We start from the raw sequence: 19,047 nt of genomic DNA, 5'->3' as shown, positions 1-19,047 counted from the left end.
CATAGGTAAGACCTAGGCCACTGTGGAATATAGAATACACCTTTTCCTTTATAAAGGACTTTTCATGAGATCTTCGTTCAATTGCACCAAGTTAACTTCCTTTTTGTCTTGTCTGATTGAATTTTCCAAATCAAGCTACTTAGATTCTGCCATGTTTGTGACCTGGTTTCCATTTATAACATTTCTTTGCTGCCCCAGGGTCTCTGCCTTGATAGTCTGCTGAGCATCCCATGAACTCAGAATGGAGAAACTGCCTTGTCCTCCATCAATCCAGTGGAGTCCATTCATGTCTCCAAACCTTGGTCTAATGATTGTATCTCTGCTGTCTGTTATAGGAACATGTTTCCCTGACTACCCTATCTGTCACTCCTTGTTAGACCTCCTTTTCACTAAGTACAGCCTAAACTCTTACCTGCTGCCATACTCTCAGAAAATCATACCAAGCCTATTAACTCAATTTCCTCTAGCTTCCATTACCAAAGCCAAGACTTTCAAATGCATGGTCTTTTCTGGAAAATAAATCCGTTTGCCAACCTGGAAATGCCCAAGATGGCCTAGTTTCCAAATATGAACTCCAAATGTTTCAAAATACGCCTCAATTTTTTTTTTTTTTTGAGACAGAGTATCACTCTTTCACCAGTCTAGAGTACAATGGTGCAATCTCGGCTTGCTGCAATCTCCACCTCCCAGGTTCAAGCAGTTCTCCTGCCTCAACCTCCCAGGTAACTGGGATTACAGGTGCATGCCATCACACCCAGCTAGTTTTAAAAAATACTTTTAGTAGAGAAGGGGTTTCACCATGTTGGCCAGAATGGTCTTGATCTCCTGACCTCGTGATCTTCCCACCTCGGCCTCCCAAAGTGCTGGGATTATAGGCGCCCAATCTCAAGTTCTTATATTACATTTTAACGGTTTCTCTGCAGGTCAACATGACATTCATTTGGACTCATCCAAAAAGAACAGCATGTTCCCTTTGATGTCTGCATTTTCCAGAATAAATGACTTTCTCTCCCTTAATTTCTAGTTTTAGAATCTTAATGAGCATTGAGTTTTGGAGACAGTGACCTTGTTTTCAAGTGTAGGAATTAATTACTTTAAAATGTCACTGTTTAAAGGAATATCAACACCCTATTCTCACTCATGAATTATCACCACATAAAATCTCACAAAGATTATATGAATCTCTTGTAACAAAATGGTTTGCCTTTTTATGTGCAGAGGATGGTCCTGGGATAATTGCAACAAAATCATTTGGGTGGGGAGAGGTGGTTATTAAAAATACATATTCCAGGGCCCCACTGAAGACCAAACAAACCAGAATCTATAGGAATCTTAGAACTTCTTCTTCCTTTTTTTTTTTTTTTTTTCTTTTTTTTTGAGAGAGAGAGTTTTGCTCTGTCACCCAGGCTGGAGTACAATGGTGCAATCTTGGTTCACTGTAACCTCTGCCTCCCAGGCCCAAGTGATTCTCCTACCTCAGCCTCTCGAGTAGCTGGGACTACAGGTGCATGCCATCATGCCTGCCTAATTTTTGTATTTTTAGCAGAGATGGGTTTTTACCATGTTTACCAGGCTGGCCTCGAACTCCTGACCTCAAGCGATCCACTGGGCTTGGCTTCCCAAATTGCTGGGATTATAGGTGTGAGCCACCGTGCCTGACCGAGTTTGCATTTTAAACAAGATAGTCCAATTAGTCTTAGATACATCAAAGCTGAAAAAAATACCACAATGTTTTTCCTCAAAAAAAAAAAAAAAAAAGCTGGCACCCTGTCATATATCTGTTTATTTATGTACTATACTGATACAGTAAGTGCATTATAATGATACCTCAAAAACAGAAATTTTAAAAGGGTAGAGAAAGGATATATATATAAAAACAGAGTTATATTTGCTTGCCATATTACACAGTAGGTCATTCTGCATACCCCAAAGGCTGTAAGCACTCTACTTTGAAAACTAATGTTTTATAGGCTGGAGATTATTACATTTATCTCTAAGATTGACTTGTGTTCTATTCTAGCAGAGAAGAAATACTAGCTGAGGTGGGCTACAGGATAAATCTCCTTGAAAGTGATAAGGGGAGATGTAGGTGCAGGGAACTTTAAGGAAGAATTCTGGGTGTGCAAGAGATAGTTTGAGGGCATTGAGACCCAGGTGAGTGTGTGGGGGCATTTAGAGTTGGCACAGGGAAGCAATTCTGAGGGGTGCGTTGTTTCCGAAGGACAGGGGAGGGCCATCAGACTGCTTCTTGCAGAACTAAGAATTGTGTGCTGTCTCATGTGTATTCTCTGTCTTTCCTGCTCCCTGTATTGTGCTGCTAAACGTGTCAGTGGTCAGAGGCTCAGGGCCAAACCACAGACTGTTGTACCACTGGCCCATGTCAAGATAAGTATAGAAATAGAGAGCGTTTAGGCATTTTTAGAGCAATTTGCCCTTGCTGTGGCATCTAGTGATTCATATTTTTGTGTGTTTACAGAAGTATTGGTCCGCTATAAATTGGACATTTAAAAATTTGTGAAATAAGCCAGACATAGAGAGAAAAATATTGCCGGATCTCACTTAGTGGAATCTAAAAAAAAAAAAAAAAGTCAAACCACACAAAGAGAAGAATAAAACAGTAGTTTCCAGAATGTGGGGGAGGGGAAGAAACAGAAAGATGTAAGTCAAAGAATACAAGGTAGCAGATGTATAGGATGAACACTTAGAAAGAGCTAATGTGTAACATGAGGACTCTAGTCAATAAAGGTGTATTATAGTCACTATTTTTGCTAAATGAGAAGATTAAAGGGGCTGTTGCCGCAGGGGTAAAAATGGGTATCTGTCTGAAATAACGGATATGTTAATTTGTTCCACTATAATCATTTTACTACATATATGTATCTCATAACATCATGTTGTATACTTTAAACATACACAGTACAATTTATTTAAAAAACATAGACTGCTTTTCTATAAAATTGTGAACTGGTCCTTCACTCTAGAAAGTTTTTGAAGCACTGTTCATGATGCATAGGCTGAATTCTCCCATCTTTGCTTCAGTCCTAGGGCCCAGGAGCGGCAATGGGCCATTCTTATCTGAAGGAGTTGCCTCGGCTTGTTAGAGGACTGGCATGAAAGGAACAATTATGACAATGCACATATCACATAATCCCTCTGGGACTCCCTTTTGTCATCCACAAATTGCAGTAAAGAAATGAGCGCCTCCTTGTTCTCACTCGTAGGTGGGAATTGAACAATGAGAACACTTGGACACAGGGCAGGGAACATCACACACCGGGGCCTGTCACCGGGGCAGGGGATGAGGCGGATGTCTGGAGGAGGGATAGCATTAGGAGAAATACCTAATGGAAATGACAAGTTGATGGGCGGAGCAAACCAACATGGCACATGTATACCTATGTAACAAACCTGCACTTTGTGCACATGTACCCTAGGACTTAAAGTATAATTAAAAAAAAAATGAGTACCTCCTTTACTGGATGCAGCTGCTGCTATCTTAGGAAAGTTAGGCTTACAACTAAGGAGGCAGATATCCTAACTGTTAGCATCGAGGAGATGTTTAAAGAGCTTAACAGTCACATTTTTGTTGCACCACAGCATGAGCTTCTAGAAGCTTCTCTTCCTGAATTTCTCCCTAATTGCAACCTGCTTACCTGGCTACAGGGCAGAGAAGGCCAGGATGATATAGCTATTGCAGTTGCTAAATTTAGAGTCTAATAGCATTGTAACAGATCTCAGCTTGGTGACCTCCTAGCTAGTGACACAACTTCTCTGAACCTCAGCTTTTTAATTTTTCAGTGGGCATAGTGATTTCTATCTAAAGTGTTTTAGTGGAGGAATAAATGTGTTTATTTTTATAAAGTACTTAGCTCTGTGAAAGTCTGTAGAACATTTAAAGTACATTGTACTGTTATTATCATGCTTTTTATTTATTCAGTAAATAGTTGAGCAAGTACAATCTGCTGGAAATTGTACTCATTCATGAGGAAGCCATAATAAGAAATCAAGCATGATACTGTCCCTAAGAAATTTATGATCTAGGTGACCTCAATACAACTCATTTTCAACACCTTCACATTCCTAACAAGACTGTAAATCCTGTGTGGTCAGGAAACACCTCTGATTCATCTCTGAATCTGCAGTGGGTAGCCTAGTGTGGGCCTGTGGAAAGTGCTCAAGAAATTCACGTAGAACGGAGTCCCATTGTCTTCCAAGTCTTGGTTTGACCTGATACAAGGGTTTAAAAACAAGTGTTTATTTAGGAAATGATCCCAAGTAACTACCATTGGGGTGTGGAGGAGTGAGAAAGAACAGGGAAAGGAGCCATTTAGGGATGTTTTATCTATAGCACACTAGAACCTAATCCTGCTGGGGACATCTTGGGGGATAGAGCAGTGAAAGAGAACTGGAATATTTATCCATCAACTACCATTGGTTGAGAGCTTTTTGGGGGTGAGCATTAATCTAGCATTTTTGCCCTGCTGTTATGGCTAGAGGAAAGTCTCTGGCACCGAATCACAGAGGCTGGCAGTTGAAAGTCAGCCTGCTTGCATGGCAATGGTAGGCACCATGAGGATACGGGGGGGACACACATCTTCACTCCATTTCTCAGCTTGAGTCTACCACCCAGGCCAGTTTTCCCAGAGTCCCAGAAATCTGTCTTGCTTAGTGTTGTCTCCCTCCTCCACACTGGGAATATCTATAACACACTCATGGCTACGCTTGTCTTCTCCCAGCACTCCAGCTTATACTGATTCTTTCTTCTTCTCGGTTCCTTGTTCATTTATTTATTAATATTTTTAAATAGCTCTCCCTTTGGCACAGACATGCACAAAGTTATTTCAATGCTGTATGTGGGTGTCTCACCTTCCCACATCAGTGTGAACTCCTGAGGACAGATAACATGAGTTATTCATTTTCTGTTCCTGCCACATTGCCCACAACAAGAAAGTCTGCAAGAAATTAAACTTTGGGCTGAATTTAACTTTGAGATGAAAGACTGGTGATCTGTGCTTCTCAACTTCTGCTTTTTCAGCCACGTTTTCTGCTCTGACTTGACTAAGCTGACACATTAATTTGCAATTTTACTAATTCTAAAGTATTTTGATGAGAATCATAACTGCCACAGCCACAGAGGGTAGCTGTCATTCATTCAGCACACGTGTGCTTGGCATTGTGAACTTAATATTTTCTCTCATGTGATCCTCATAACAAAGGTAGTGTCATCATTTTACAGACGGGAAACCCGATTCTATATCATCAAATGACTTACCTAAGATCATACAATTAGCAGAAGAGCAACAATTTAAACTCAGGACTAACCTAGAATTCTAGACTTTTAACTATTGTACTAAATTCTCCAAAATATAAGAAACAATAAGAAATACTGAAAATAACCAATTCATTATTTCATTCCCCATCAGTTCAACTGTCCCACTAAGAAGTATCCAAATTCAGTGAGTTTATATTATCTTTAGACTTTGTTAGTCAAGACAAATGAGACTCATTATTGGAGACAAAGTGCAGGAACATTCTCAGGGACCCCCTCAGTGTCTAAGTTACCGTTATCCACAAGGCGGGTGGGTTTGATTGCCTGGCGGGTGACAGTCCAATGACCACAACCAAGGAGGATTTAACAAGGGGATTTTATTACTTGCAACAAGCGAGGACACCAGGAATAGTTCCCAAAGTGGTGGCTCCCTGGGCAAAGGTGAAAACACGGCTTTTATTGGGCTAGTTAGCTGATTCATTGTACATAAAGGTGGAGAAGGCAGTGCAGATGCAGTTGCTGATCATGCTTCTAGACAGAGGGCATGTATGGACAATGGTGAATAAGCTCCTCCGGTGGGGTTTTTAGTATGGGAGTGAGGGGAGTTTGCCAAACCTCATCTCCAACTGAGGCATCTGAGGATCCAACCCGCTTTTTTGTTTTGCTGGAGGTGGACTTATTCCTGGAACTTTTCTGAAACAAGAACTCAAGATGTATCAGTTACAGGTGGGTACTTTCTCACAGTGTGTCCTGGGAAACCCAAGGACCCTGGCTTACATTACCTTTCTGTTTTTTTTGTTTCCTGGCCCTGCAAATCCAAAGACAAGCCCATCTAGTTTGAGGGCTAGAAAAAATTGTCTCTGATATCAGATATCTTCCGAAATGGTTTGTTTATGTCTAGAATTTGGTTTTCATAAACACAGAAACATGTATTGTTACAACATGAAGAAGATATTCCCTTATCCATGTGGGAGTATTTTCCCCCTGTCCCTGAAGCTCAGTCTGATTGGCTCAGGCCCACTTTGGGCCTCAACTCTTCCTTCTCCCTATATCCTCCATTACCTAGAGAATCATCATTTATCGTGGGAGGTGCGAAGTCTTGCTCTGACTCATCTTGTGCGTTCTCAAAACCATTGTCTCCACCGCAACATTTTATTTTCCCTGCAGGATCTAAACTCTTGAAAGGCAAAGCCAGGAAGATCTGTTTTGTTTCTCTGCTCGTCCTCCACATCCTTGAAGCCAGGCATGGTGAAGCTAGCCTTATCTGGCTCAATAGGGAAATGGCTTTTGCATACAAGATAATACGAGATTTAAAAAAAAAAAAAAACCTGCACCAAGTAATATTTTAGAAAAGAATGGCTCATGTTTGTATTTATGTGTTTGTGAACATGTGTGTTCATGATAACAGATTAGCCTATTGGTCCTTCTTAGACGAGGCAGGGAATAAAAGGCAAAAGTAATTCAAGTCATAAATTGTTTAATTTCAGTTTTGTGTAGCTTGTTGAATTGTTGCATAGCCAGCTGCTTTATCTCATAGGCCTTATTTTTGTACTATTATACCAGCATTCAAATGCTGTGACCCCAAATGTTTGCTAAGTATGGAATCGGGAGTTCAATCTTGTCTGAAATTTCATTAGAAGACAGTCTAGTTAGCCTGAATCAGAAGCCACCTTCCAAATAGTGTATTCAAAAATGTTAGTGAGTTATCTAGAATTTTCTAAAAGGAAAACATGATTTATTGAGTTCAGGACATTTTTCTTGGTGCAATAAACAGAAAATTACAGCAGCCTTGTTTGAATAGCTGTTGTTAAGATTGCTTTGTTGTTTTGGAGACAGATCCCTATTTACTAGATTTTTGAATGGGGAAAAAAAATCCTGCTTTGGAAAACCCTTAAATGTAAAGGACCACAGAGCGATAAATGCCAAGGTGGGTTTTTAAAAATGTAATATGTGGTTCGTTGAACTGTCCTAGCTGTCAGTATGTGAAGAAAGTCCAGTGTCAGATATTAAGCGAGCATTTTCTGTATATAAGTCAAACATTCCAAGTGGGCATTTTTCAGCCCATTAATCTGTAACAGTGTGTTGGAAAATTTGAAAATGACCAACTATTGGTTTAGTTTGCACCTCACTAAATTGTCCTCAAGGATTAACTAGAAAAACCTGCCTATCAGAAACCCCCACCACTCTCCCTGCCTGCAATCATACGAACACACATACTTCCCTTCCATGATTGCCTCAGCACAGGCCCCAGGTAAGCATTTCCACTGAAATGATAGCCAGTCCTGGCTTCAGATCATCCATTACAGGCTATCACCTGTGAATCTTCGCACTGGGAAGGTTTTCCTACCCAGCCTTAATGGCTGTTCTCAGAACTATTGACATTTACCAAGTCAAGGGCAATCTATCTTTTAAATAAGTGCCAAAATAGCCTTGGACTTGGGTCCTAAACGTGCTGGAAAGTGTGAATATACATTACAGGAGGACGGGAGACACAGAAAGTAGAGGTGGAGGAACATAGAGCTGAGCTGGGATTCTGTGTCAAGGATGGTGTTTTATGAGTGGGAAATCTTGAGGTGAATGCTGCCAAATCCTTATCTTCCAGTAGAGAAGTGGGCTTAACTTGGGCATTTAAAGTGTATTTGGGGACTTGCTCTTCTGGATAGCTGTATGTTCTCTGCAATTAAAGGAAAATAAGGATGGAAACATCTTTCTTCGGTGTTTATTGTTGCTGTATCTCTGTGGTATGGCCAATATTTTGTCTTTTAAAAAAAATTTGTTCTTTCATTTTTTCCCACAAATATTTGCGAAGTACCTATTACTGTAATCAGACATTGTGCCAAACTTTGACAATAAAGTAGTAAGCACAATAGTCTGCCCTGTTATGGAACAAGATATTCTAGAAACAATTTTTTTTTTTTTTGAGATGGAGTCTCGCCCTGTCACCCAGGCTGGTGTGCAGTGGCGCGATCTCAGCTCACTGCAACCTCCGGCCTCCTGGGTTCAAGTGATTCTCCTGCCTCAGCCTCCCAAGTAGCTGGGATTACAGGTGCGTACCACCACAGTCAGCTGATTTCTCTATTTTTAGTAGAGACAGGGTTTCACCATATTGGCGAGGTTGGTCTTGAGCCCCTGACCTCAGGTGTTTAGCCCACCTTGGCTTCGTAAAGTGCTGGAATTACAGATGTGAGCCACCACAGCCAGCCTCTAGGACCAAATATTTTATCAGTGGAAATATCTATTGAAGAAAGTGCATCTGAGTAAGAAACAGAAAGCAAAATTTCACCAGTGTCTATGATGGGCCAGGTACTGCTCAAGTCACTGTGCATACATCATGTTACTAAATTCTCAAAAAAATGCAGAGATACAGGAATCATTCTTCCTATTTTACAGACAAGTAACCAGATGGAAGGACAACTACAAAAACAACCAATATTTATTGAGCCCTTATCACATGCCTACCATTGTGCTGCAAACTTACATGACTCAGCTTATCCAACCCTCTTTACAGTCTTGAAAGCTAATGTTATGGTCCCCATTTTAATGGGGATGAAACTTGTACAGTCACAATGGTATTGGATTAAGAAGCTGTATTTAAAAATCACGAATGCAGAGATTTTTCTGTCTGCAAGTGACTAACTCTGGACAGGGGCTTATCAATAGGAAATAGCCAGACTGTCATAGTACTTGCTGGTGAACCTGGGTCAATGAGTGATTTCTTTGCCTTGCATCTTCCTGCAGGCAGATCCCTGTCTTATTAAGAAACCGAATTAACAGTTAAAAGTTTTAAAAGTGTAGCATGGGTAAAGCATACTCGATAGTGTTAAGTAGTTACACAGTATAGGTGAGAATGCAAACACACACACTCGCACACTTGTGTAGATGTAAATTTGGATCCAGAGTACTGGGCATGGTGGTGGTGTGGCAGAGCACATGGTGAGTGTGAAATTAGATTATCAAAAGGAAATAATTTGAAGAATGTCAGAGCTGGAAGATTACCTTGGAGAGGTTCTAGTCCACCCTCTTTATTTTACATATGAGACAATTCCCTTAGAGGTGAGTTATTAAGGGAAAGTGTTTTCTTGAACAGTCCATCTTTGAATACTCCCAATGGTGAAGAGACAATTCAGACAAAATTCCTTTGATTATACCTTCATCTTCTGTTCCATTGTTGTGTGTGTGGCCTGAGGTCGTCACTCAAATTCTCAGTGTGCAACGAGAAGGGTAGCAGTTGTGAGGTGACTCAAAGCTGTGCTTTTAATTGTCTCAATAACCCAAGCAAGGGGAAATTATCCTTTAGGACTAAAATACTGCTTTGATCAAGCCACTCACAGTTCCCAAACTTTACTGCTCATTGGAGTCACGTGGAGATCTTTTTAAAAACTGCTACTTGACTCCCACCCCAAGGCATTCTGATTTGATTGGAATGGAGTGTGGCAAGGCATCGGTAGTCTTAAAATCTCCCCAGGTGATTCTAATATGAAGCAGAGTGTGGAATCCACTGTTCTACCTGCTTAAACATTTTCAGTGGCTACTTATTGCTATCCAATATCTAATAATATAACCTAATGTTAATTGAATGCCCACCAGGGTGTCAGACAGTGCTTCGTTGTTTTTTTTTTTTTTTTCATTTCATTTTTTTTCATTTAGCCACATGCATTTTGTGCTGGGAGCTACTTTTATGATATCTGCTTTGCAGATGAGAAAACTGAAGATCAGAAGACTCACACAACATATCCAGGGCTACACAATTAATGAGCGGCCCCGATGGGAAGCCAGTGCTGTCAGTTTCTTGGTCATGTTGCTTTAGTACAACGACATAAAGACTGATTTCCTCTTCAGAGTCTATCTCCAACCTACCTTCCTCACCTTATCTCTCAAAGCATATATGTACACGTTCTTCCTGATACAACTTGTGAGATAACTGATCTCTACGTGCATATGGACTTATTCTTACTCAGCTATATTTTGGTAGCCCAAGAGTATCTGGAATTGCGTTGACTTTGGCAAGAGCATTTTCTAGCGTAGGAAGAGAAGTTTGGGATGTGGAAGTTACTATGAGTTGTCATTCCTGTGACTACTGATTCCCATCCTCCTTTCTATTAGAACCTTTGTTTTATTTACCTTCCTTCCGCTGGACAGATGCTTAAGGGAATTCGACCTCTGCCATAGCTTCCAGGGTGAATCATGCCAGTAACTGTTTAAGTATAGGAAGGTATTCAGGTTCTAGGTAATGAGATATGAGGGGAAAAGAGCTGAGAAGTTTTCTTTCGCTCTTAAAAAAAGAATGTGTTGTATGTATGGCCAATTGCTTAAAAAATACATCAATATAACAAAAGCTGTGTGCTTGTGTAAAATAACTTTATACCGATGTACCTCCGAAGCAAATCCACATTATAGAGTAGCCTATGTAATCACTTCAAATATGGTTACTGAAGTTTATATAAGAAGGTTTCCAAGTAAGTAAAGAGGTTAGAAATAACTGTTCATTGGGGATAGACACAACAAGTTGACTAGAGAGTTATGTCTCTTACAAAGGAAGGTATCTAGCTAGCCCAGATGTCTAATAACCTTGTAACGGCACTCAAAGTCTAGATCTCTGTTAGTTCTGTTTTCCATCCTCAACATCACAGTAAACCCTGTTGTGTGATTTAACTATATGGTTGACTGGTCATGCCTTCAAACTACTGTTGCAGCCACCATCTTGGAGAGAAATTTTCACATAAAGTCCTTATTGAAATGGCTGAGCATATGTACCTAAAAGATTTTGTAACTGTTTTTGTACCTGACTGGTGGTATTTTTGAATTGTGTCAGTCCTGAGGTTAACTAAATTTGTGATTTCTTGATATTTGAGATAGCTTTCTCCGTGTTTTAAGCCAATTTTGGGTGGGTTTATTTGCAACCCAAAGAATTCTGACATACAGTTCTTATGAACAGGATCAGGTACATAATTTGTGGGGTTCAGTATAGAATGGAACATGGGGCTTTTAATTAAAAAATTATTAAGAATCTCAAGACAGTGGCAGCAGTCTATTAAACTAAATGAGGGATTCTTCCAAGCAGAGGAGTGTGTGCAAATTCCTAGGTTGCATGCCCAAAAAGTTGGCACTACCTGTCAGGAGCTTGGGTGAAATGTTTCCCAGCAGACCCAGGAGGAAAATCTAAGATTTTGTAGGAATCTTCTTTCCTTTGGAATTAGGGCTTGTGATTATCTCTTGCTCTGAGAAGATTTTTGAACTAGGCTTACTAGGAAAAATTGGACCAAATGAGCAGGCACTGCAACAGCTAGTCTCAAATTTTAAAAATATTATGACCTTTAAAAAATCAGAATCAACTATTTTCTCAGGTTAATTAGGTAAAAATATAATGATATCTTCAAACTTTAAAATCTGTTGTTCTTGGCTTCATGGTTAAAATATGTTACATTCAGTCTCATGGAATCGTGAGCAACTTATATGTGTTTGCCTTATAAAGAAAGGACCAGCCATTCTCCTATTGATAATGTGTGAAAGGTGGGGAGCTAAAAGATTAGCTTCATGAGTATCATTTGGGGTGACCAGCTACAGATAGAGATGATAAGATGCTAATTTTTGCAGTAAACTTTTGGTGCTTAGAGTACTTTCAGCTAGAGCATCTTCTGCAAAAGTAATGAAGCAGAAAAATTAATCATGTAGGAAAACCCAAAGAAGGCAAATGAAGCAATGCAAAGTGAACCTCACTCCAGGCTTTAATGCTTGTTGGCTTTAAGCAAAGATGTCCAAAGGTATGGGCTGGCCCTTGAGTCAGCTTTATGACTTAAGGATCATGATCCTTGGGGTCTAAGGCAGTTTGTTAACTGGTTTTTGAATAATTTCAGTGTGGCATTTTTCCCAGGAGAGAAGGCAAAAGTGATTATTTCTAAATTCATAGAGACTACAGTGACTCTTTGGTAGGTCAGGCAACCAAGAACTGTCTGTCTTGATGATAGTGGCAGTTAAGATTCTTACAGTTTAGGAGGGCCTGTCAACATCCCAACCCTGCCTTGATGATAATATTTCCTTTGGTGTCACTTGATTAAAAAAAAACAAAAACCTAGAATGACAAAAGGATAGTGCAAATTCCACATATAAATTATTCACATACATTAAAAACCAGGTACATGCCAGTGTTAAACGTGGTTTCATGAGATCTACAGAAAGTTTGTGATGTCCATATGACTTTAGGTAATAAAGGCAAAGCCCTTCAGGTTGAGAGAGGAAAGTTTGTTCCTTATTGGAGAAGATGTGAGGTGGAAGAGCTCACCTGTGGATTAAGTGTGATGAGGGCAACAGGTATCAAAGGAGAGGAAGCAAGACTCAAGAGTTTGCTTCTAGTCAACACTTCCAACATAAAGAAGCCTTCTTTGCTCAAATTTGGAAAATTTACACATTGAATAAATAACATAGGCCAGTTACTTATAGAGCCAATTCGTTATTCCCAAATGCACGTTAAGCTTTCCTGCCTCCCAACTTGCTTTTCTGATATTAGTCTCCCTCCTAGAATTTCCTTGCACATTCATTTCTAGCCAGCCCTATTTTAACCATTATGAAGATGGAGGTCATGTGCCAAGCTCCCTGAGAAACTTTCTGTGAACTAGCATTTATTTTGTATAGGCTCTGCATTTGCTTGTTTCAATGTAATTGTTTTCTACGTGTTCCTGCGTTCCATTTTGAAGGTGCGTATCTTGTGGTACTAAATAGCTTTTTAAATAAAAGGACTCTGTCATATGCTTTGATGTAAGACCATGAACTCCTGGATGGATGCTTGCCTATAGTAAGTACTTCACAATAATTTATTGTTTTTTTTTTATGCTTAGACATTCTTCTTTGGTTATTTATTTCAGATTATAAAAATTAGACCATATGAGTACATGTGTCGTTTTGGTAGAATGATTTATATTCCTTTGGGTATGTAGCCAGCAATGGGTTGCTGGGTGAAATGGTAGTTCTGTTTTAAGTTCTTTGAGGAATCTCCAAATTGCTTTCCACGGTGGCTGACTTAATTTACATCCCCACCAACCTAACAGTGTATAAGCACTCCCTTTTCTCTGCAGCCTTACCAACATCTGTTGCTGTTTTTACTTTTCATTAATAGCCATTCGGACTGGTGTGAGATGGTATCTCACTGTTTTCATTGTGTGGTGGATAGCAAAGACACGGAATCAACCTAGGTGTGTCCAGCAGTGGTGGATTAGATAAAGATTAGAAAAAGAAAATGTGATACACAATTATATATACACTATAGAATACTACAGAGCCATTAACAAAGAATGAAATTATGGCCTTTGCAGCATCCTCTAAGTACTAAGTATGGATGAAGCTGGAGGCCATAATCCTAAGCAGACTAATGCAGAAACGGAAAGCCAAATCTCACAGGTTCTCCCTTATAAGTGGGAGCTAAACATTGAGTATATATGGAAATAAGCATGAGAATAATAGTAATTGGGGATTACTGGGGGGACATTGGTTGAAAAATGGGAACACATGGACACAGAGAGGGGAACAACACACACCAGGGTGTGTTGGGGCGTCGGGGGATAAGGGGAGGGAACTTAGAGCATGGGTCAGCAGGTGCAGCAAACCACCACAACACATGTATATCTATGTAACAAACCTGCACGTTCCACACATGTATTTTTTAGAAGAAATAAAAAAAATGAAAAAAATAAAAGAGTTTAGACATATAAACAACTCAATGGAGAAATAGGTAATTAAAAGGCATGTTAAACATTGTTTGATTTAAAACATTGGGAAATGAGAAGACACATTTCTAGTCAAAAATTGTCACCATGCCACACATTGTATGGCTAAATCTTCAGTGCTTGAACCAGTGCTTGACAGGTACTCATTACATATTTGTTGAATGTGTAAATAGTAAAGAAATTAAAGAATGGAAATGATAGGACCTGTAGGTAAAATCATTAAAGGGATCACATCAGAATATCTTTTCAATGTCTTTGAGATCATTTCCCTGATCAATGTGATTTCATGCCTCCAAACAAAGCATCATGGTTACATGACATGATTTGTAGAGTGTTCAGAAACTTCTGTGTTCTAAAATATCTCCTCCTGTTTGTCAGAGTGTCTGAGATATCACAGTTGGAAAGGAACACTCCTTTGCATTTTAGAGCCTTTTTTGTTCCTTGAAATTTTCCTATTGGTAAATCTTTATCAGCTCACACCTTAGTGGGGCCATTTTGGGCATCTGAGTGGTTTCCTGTTAGAAAAGTGTCACTGAGTGGCAGTAGTAAAGGTTCAAACTTGAGCATGGGAGATGTCACAGAGCTGCCCCTGGCCAACTCTGGGAAGGGCACTCGACAGTCCTGGGAGCCTAGCAGCTTGGTTATGGATGTGTTTGAAAGAGATCTGAGGTTGAGATTCATTCTGGGCAGCTGGTGAATCTATCAGATGTATCTCTATTAGACTCTAACAAGAATAATTGAATTTTTCTTAAACTAATGTTTGCTGTTTGTTGTTGAAGATTTCTGTGAATAAGAGATACTGTTCTCCCTGATCATTTATCTTTAGAGTAGAATCACTTTTAGTTGAGATTAGGTTTTAAGGCAAAAATTTGAGTTACCTTTTGAAGCTTTTTAGCAGGCACTTTGTTATAAAACAATATAAGCAATGTGTAGCCCAAGATAGCTGTCTTTTTCTTAAGTATTGGAATGAGTCATATTTTCTTTATCTGATTGCCAGCAGATGGAGTTGGCTTGTACTTGAGGACCATATTTTTTTCTGGAAAATATGTCTCTTTAAATGCTGAGGTCATACTCCTACACCACACTCAGTGTAACAAGATGCTCATACAATAGGAGTTACGTAGTGACCTGGGAATCACTCATGAGCACCTGATTCAGGTTCCCTGACTGCATGTGCCCATTGAGTGTCATGGTGGTATCCCAAGACCACAACTATAGAAATTGTTCTCTTTCTCTGCCTGCCTCTAGGTCCATGCTTGCATAATTAAGTAGTTAAGTTGGTAAAAGGAAAATGCCCAGAGCATGCGACTCCATCATGCTTATTTACGTTTTCATTTCCATACTGTTCAAAAGTTCAGTGAATGCCTTCCATCCAAGAATTTGCCTCTTTGTAATCCCTGAATTAGTTTTCTATTGCTGCCATAACAAGATACCACACATTTTGTGGCTTAATATAACATAAATTTATGATCTCATAGTTCTATAGATGAGAAGTCTAACAGGTCTCACAGGGCTAAAATTAAAGCATAGGCAGTGCTGTGTCTCTTTTTAGAGGCTCTCAGAAAGAATCTGTTTCCTACTTGGGTTATTGGAAGAATTCAGTTACCTTTGGTTATGGGACAGAGGTCCCTGTTTTTCTACTGGCAGTTGTGGGTGGACCCCACTTTTGGAGGATGCCTTAACACCTTGACCTGTGACCCCTTTTCTCTATCCTCAAAGCCAGCAATAGCGGATCAAGCTTCTCCAAGTGTCTAGTCTTTCCAGCCTCTTTTTGGTCTTTTTCTCTCAGTGCTTTTTTTTTCTTAACTGACTCTTCTCACTTTGAAAGGGCCATGTGACTACATTGGGATCCCTGGAATAATTCAGGATAACATTGCTAATTTAAGACCTGTAACTTTGATTCCATCTACAAAGTCCCTCTTGCCATATAATGTAGCTATATTCTTAGGTTCCAGGGATAAATAAGGATGTAGGGATCTTGAAGAGGTAGGGTGAGATACAGTCTGTCTACCATGGATCACCTGACAAAGGTTCATCTTTTTCTTTTCTCTAAAATCCAGAGAAGCTTCATTCTATTAACCATTCCAAGGAATGATTTTTATAAATAGTTACTTTCAGTAGATGGGGAATAGAAGAGGCAGAAGTTGGAACTGGCTGTATGTTCCTTGTTGACCACACTTTTTCAGATAATAGATGAATTCAACAATTTACTGGTAGGTAGGCAGCCCTGATAATAGTTTCCTGGGAAGCATTGGTACTGCTGGTTAGCTGGAGGACAAGAGTAAAAGTGGAGGTGAGCCCAAATGAAGAAATGCTGTTTTGATTTTTTTTTAAGGTAAAAAAGTATTATGAATTACAAACGACACAGAGTCAAATCCCTATTTTGAGCTTGGAGAACTAAACATCAAACACAAATGCAGTCCATCATCCGGCCAGAGCCACGAACTTCCCCAAATAGCTCATTAAGATGTCACAGCTTCTTCTGTGGGCTGCAATTTTGACATTTCTAAGCTTGAAATTTGCCTTTCGTGTATTATACAGAGTCTCATCAAGAGACCAACAAAACCCTGTTCCAATAAAGCTGATATATTAGCACCATCAAAAGTACATTCCCTTGGTTCTTCAGTCACTTCATATAAGTAATTAACTCCACTTTTCTAGATGGCAGGCTAGTTTTCAAAGCCAGAGATGCCCATGGTTGATTTCAGATCCAGTTCCTTGCAAACAGAGCAGAGCAGATGGAAATGAGATGCAGAGATAGTGTAGTTGAGAGACGCAGATAATTCAATCCAAGTGATGTTTGGATGCTAGGGATTTGAGATGGTTCAATTATTTTTCAGTTTCTTAACCAGACTTGTCTATGCACAGGAAGCTGGGCTTTGAAATATGACACCTGCTTCAGAGTCCTGTGCCCCTTGAATAGGAAGTGTCTCCAGTTAATATGATATTCTAGGAAGAGATGGTGATGGCACACAAAGACTACCCCCATCCCCCCACCCTTTTTTTGAATCTTAGGAAATACAGATTTTCAAAGTAAAAGTGAAACTTCTAAGAGGTATGTTAGATCATGTCACTCCTCTGCCCCAAACCCTTCAATTGTCTGCTGTTTGTCTCAATGTAAAGACCTTACATCTTACTTTGACCTCCAGTGCCTTTAGTCAGTGTTATTGATGTGTGGTCAGTGCCAGTCCGCAAACTCTTGCTGGTACCCTTCAGGATAAAGGGCCTGTCCCAGAATCCAAGTCAACAGTAGCAGTAAGCCCTGTTTAAGTAAGCTGACATATTTTTTTTTTCTGTAGCAACATGTTCTCAATGAGGAGACATACACTGAATGTATATATGTATACACACATATGTGCATATGTGTGCATGCCTGTATGTGTGCAGGTACATATATGCACTTGTGTGTATTTTTAATTTGCCTACCTTTTTTTTTTAGTCCTTGATTTAAAAGTTATCTCAAGTTACCTTTTCAGTGAGACTTCTCTGGTTACCTAACAAAATTTTTACCACCTTCAGCCGATACAACATTTGCTATTCCACTTTCTTTCTTTTTTTCCCCTCTTTTGTACCAATCTTTAATTAATTTGCTATATATTTTACATATATATTATTTTTTGATGATTGTTGTTTATTGTTTGTCTGTCTTTGTGGAGATAAGCTCCAAGAAGGCAGAGATAATGTGTACATTATCTCTGTGTGTACACACACACACACACACACACACACACACACATAAAACGGGAAAAGTTCCTTTGTCCCCTTCGCAAAGTGTGTGACAAGGGTATGGCTGGCTTCTTCGCTTCTTTGATGCCCTGATGCTCAAACCACTAGTGGGAGCATGCAAATGGGCAGGTCGTGGGGAGCGTTTTGTGGCTCCGAACCCATGGCAGCATCTAGGATTGAGTGTTTACGTCTCCCAAAGCCCCAGTGGGCATGTGTGACAGTGCGCTCTTTCAGCTTTCCTGTCTGCAGGCGGCTTGTGTTAATCAGCTCAGTTAGACCCTCTGCTTTATTGCAAGGACAGAGGGCTTTCTGTATCCTGGGTTCTTACCCTCGTGTACTAAAAAAATTGGACCACACGTGGGCTTGGAGAATGAATGCAAGGTTTTATTGAGTGGTGGAAATAGCTCTCAGCAGATGGATGGGAGCTAGAAGGGGGATGTCATGGGAAGGTGGTCCTCCCCTGGAGTCTGTTCTTCCGACTGCCCCGGTTGAATTCCACGTTGTCCATCGTTCTGCCATTGATGACCTGCTGGTGTCTGTCATGTGTTCTTCTGCCGGTGTGTTCCACTCGACAACCAGCCACTTGTGTCTGTACCTGCTAGGGTCTCGGAGTTTTTCTAGGCACAGGATAGAGGATGCAGTGGGCCAGAGTGGTCTTGAAAAATAAAACATTTGGGTGGGAAAACAGGAGTACCTGTCCTCACTTAGGTTCTTGGGCATAGGCCTGAGGGTGGAGCCTTCACCAGGGACTCCGCTTTCTCTACCCAGCACTTCCCTACCCTCCTCTGGTATCACCCATACATGTATATATATGTAAATGTAGATAAATAAACGAATGGATGGATCGATGAATATATGATGTTATAAAACCTAAAGTTGTTTGTCTATTTATACAAACCTGAAGGCAGAGTACCTAATCTTTGGTTTAAATGGATTGACTTTCTTCACTAGCACTATAGTAATAATGTCTTTTCTTTTAATTAATGACCATGTGTGTGGATTGGTTGTCTCCTGTTCTGCTGCAGGGCACATTTCACTTGCTTATGAAAGAATATCCTATTATCTTCATGATGACTTTCAAGAATATGGCTGTAGATACTGGTTGCTACTCAATAAGATTGAGTAACCGTGAGTGAGCAAAATCAAAAGAAATTGAAATTTCATGCTATAGGAAGCAAAAGACCATGGTGACTAGCTTTTTATTTATTTATTTATTTATTTATTTATTATTATACTTTAAGTTGTAGGGTACATGTGCATAACGTGCAGGTTTGTTACATATGTATACTTGTGCCATGTTGGTGTGCTACACCCATCAACTCGTCATTTACATCA

Source organism: Mandrillus leucophaeus, unplaced genomic scaffold (genome assembly GCF_000951045.1).
Source record: "Mandrillus leucophaeus isolate KB7577 unplaced genomic scaffold, Mleu.le_1.0 Scaffold727, whole genome shotgun sequence".
NCBI lineage: Eukaryota > Metazoa > Chordata > Mammalia > Primates > Cercopithecidae > Mandrillus > Mandrillus leucophaeus.
Note: the sequence above shows the minus strand (reverse complement) of the source record.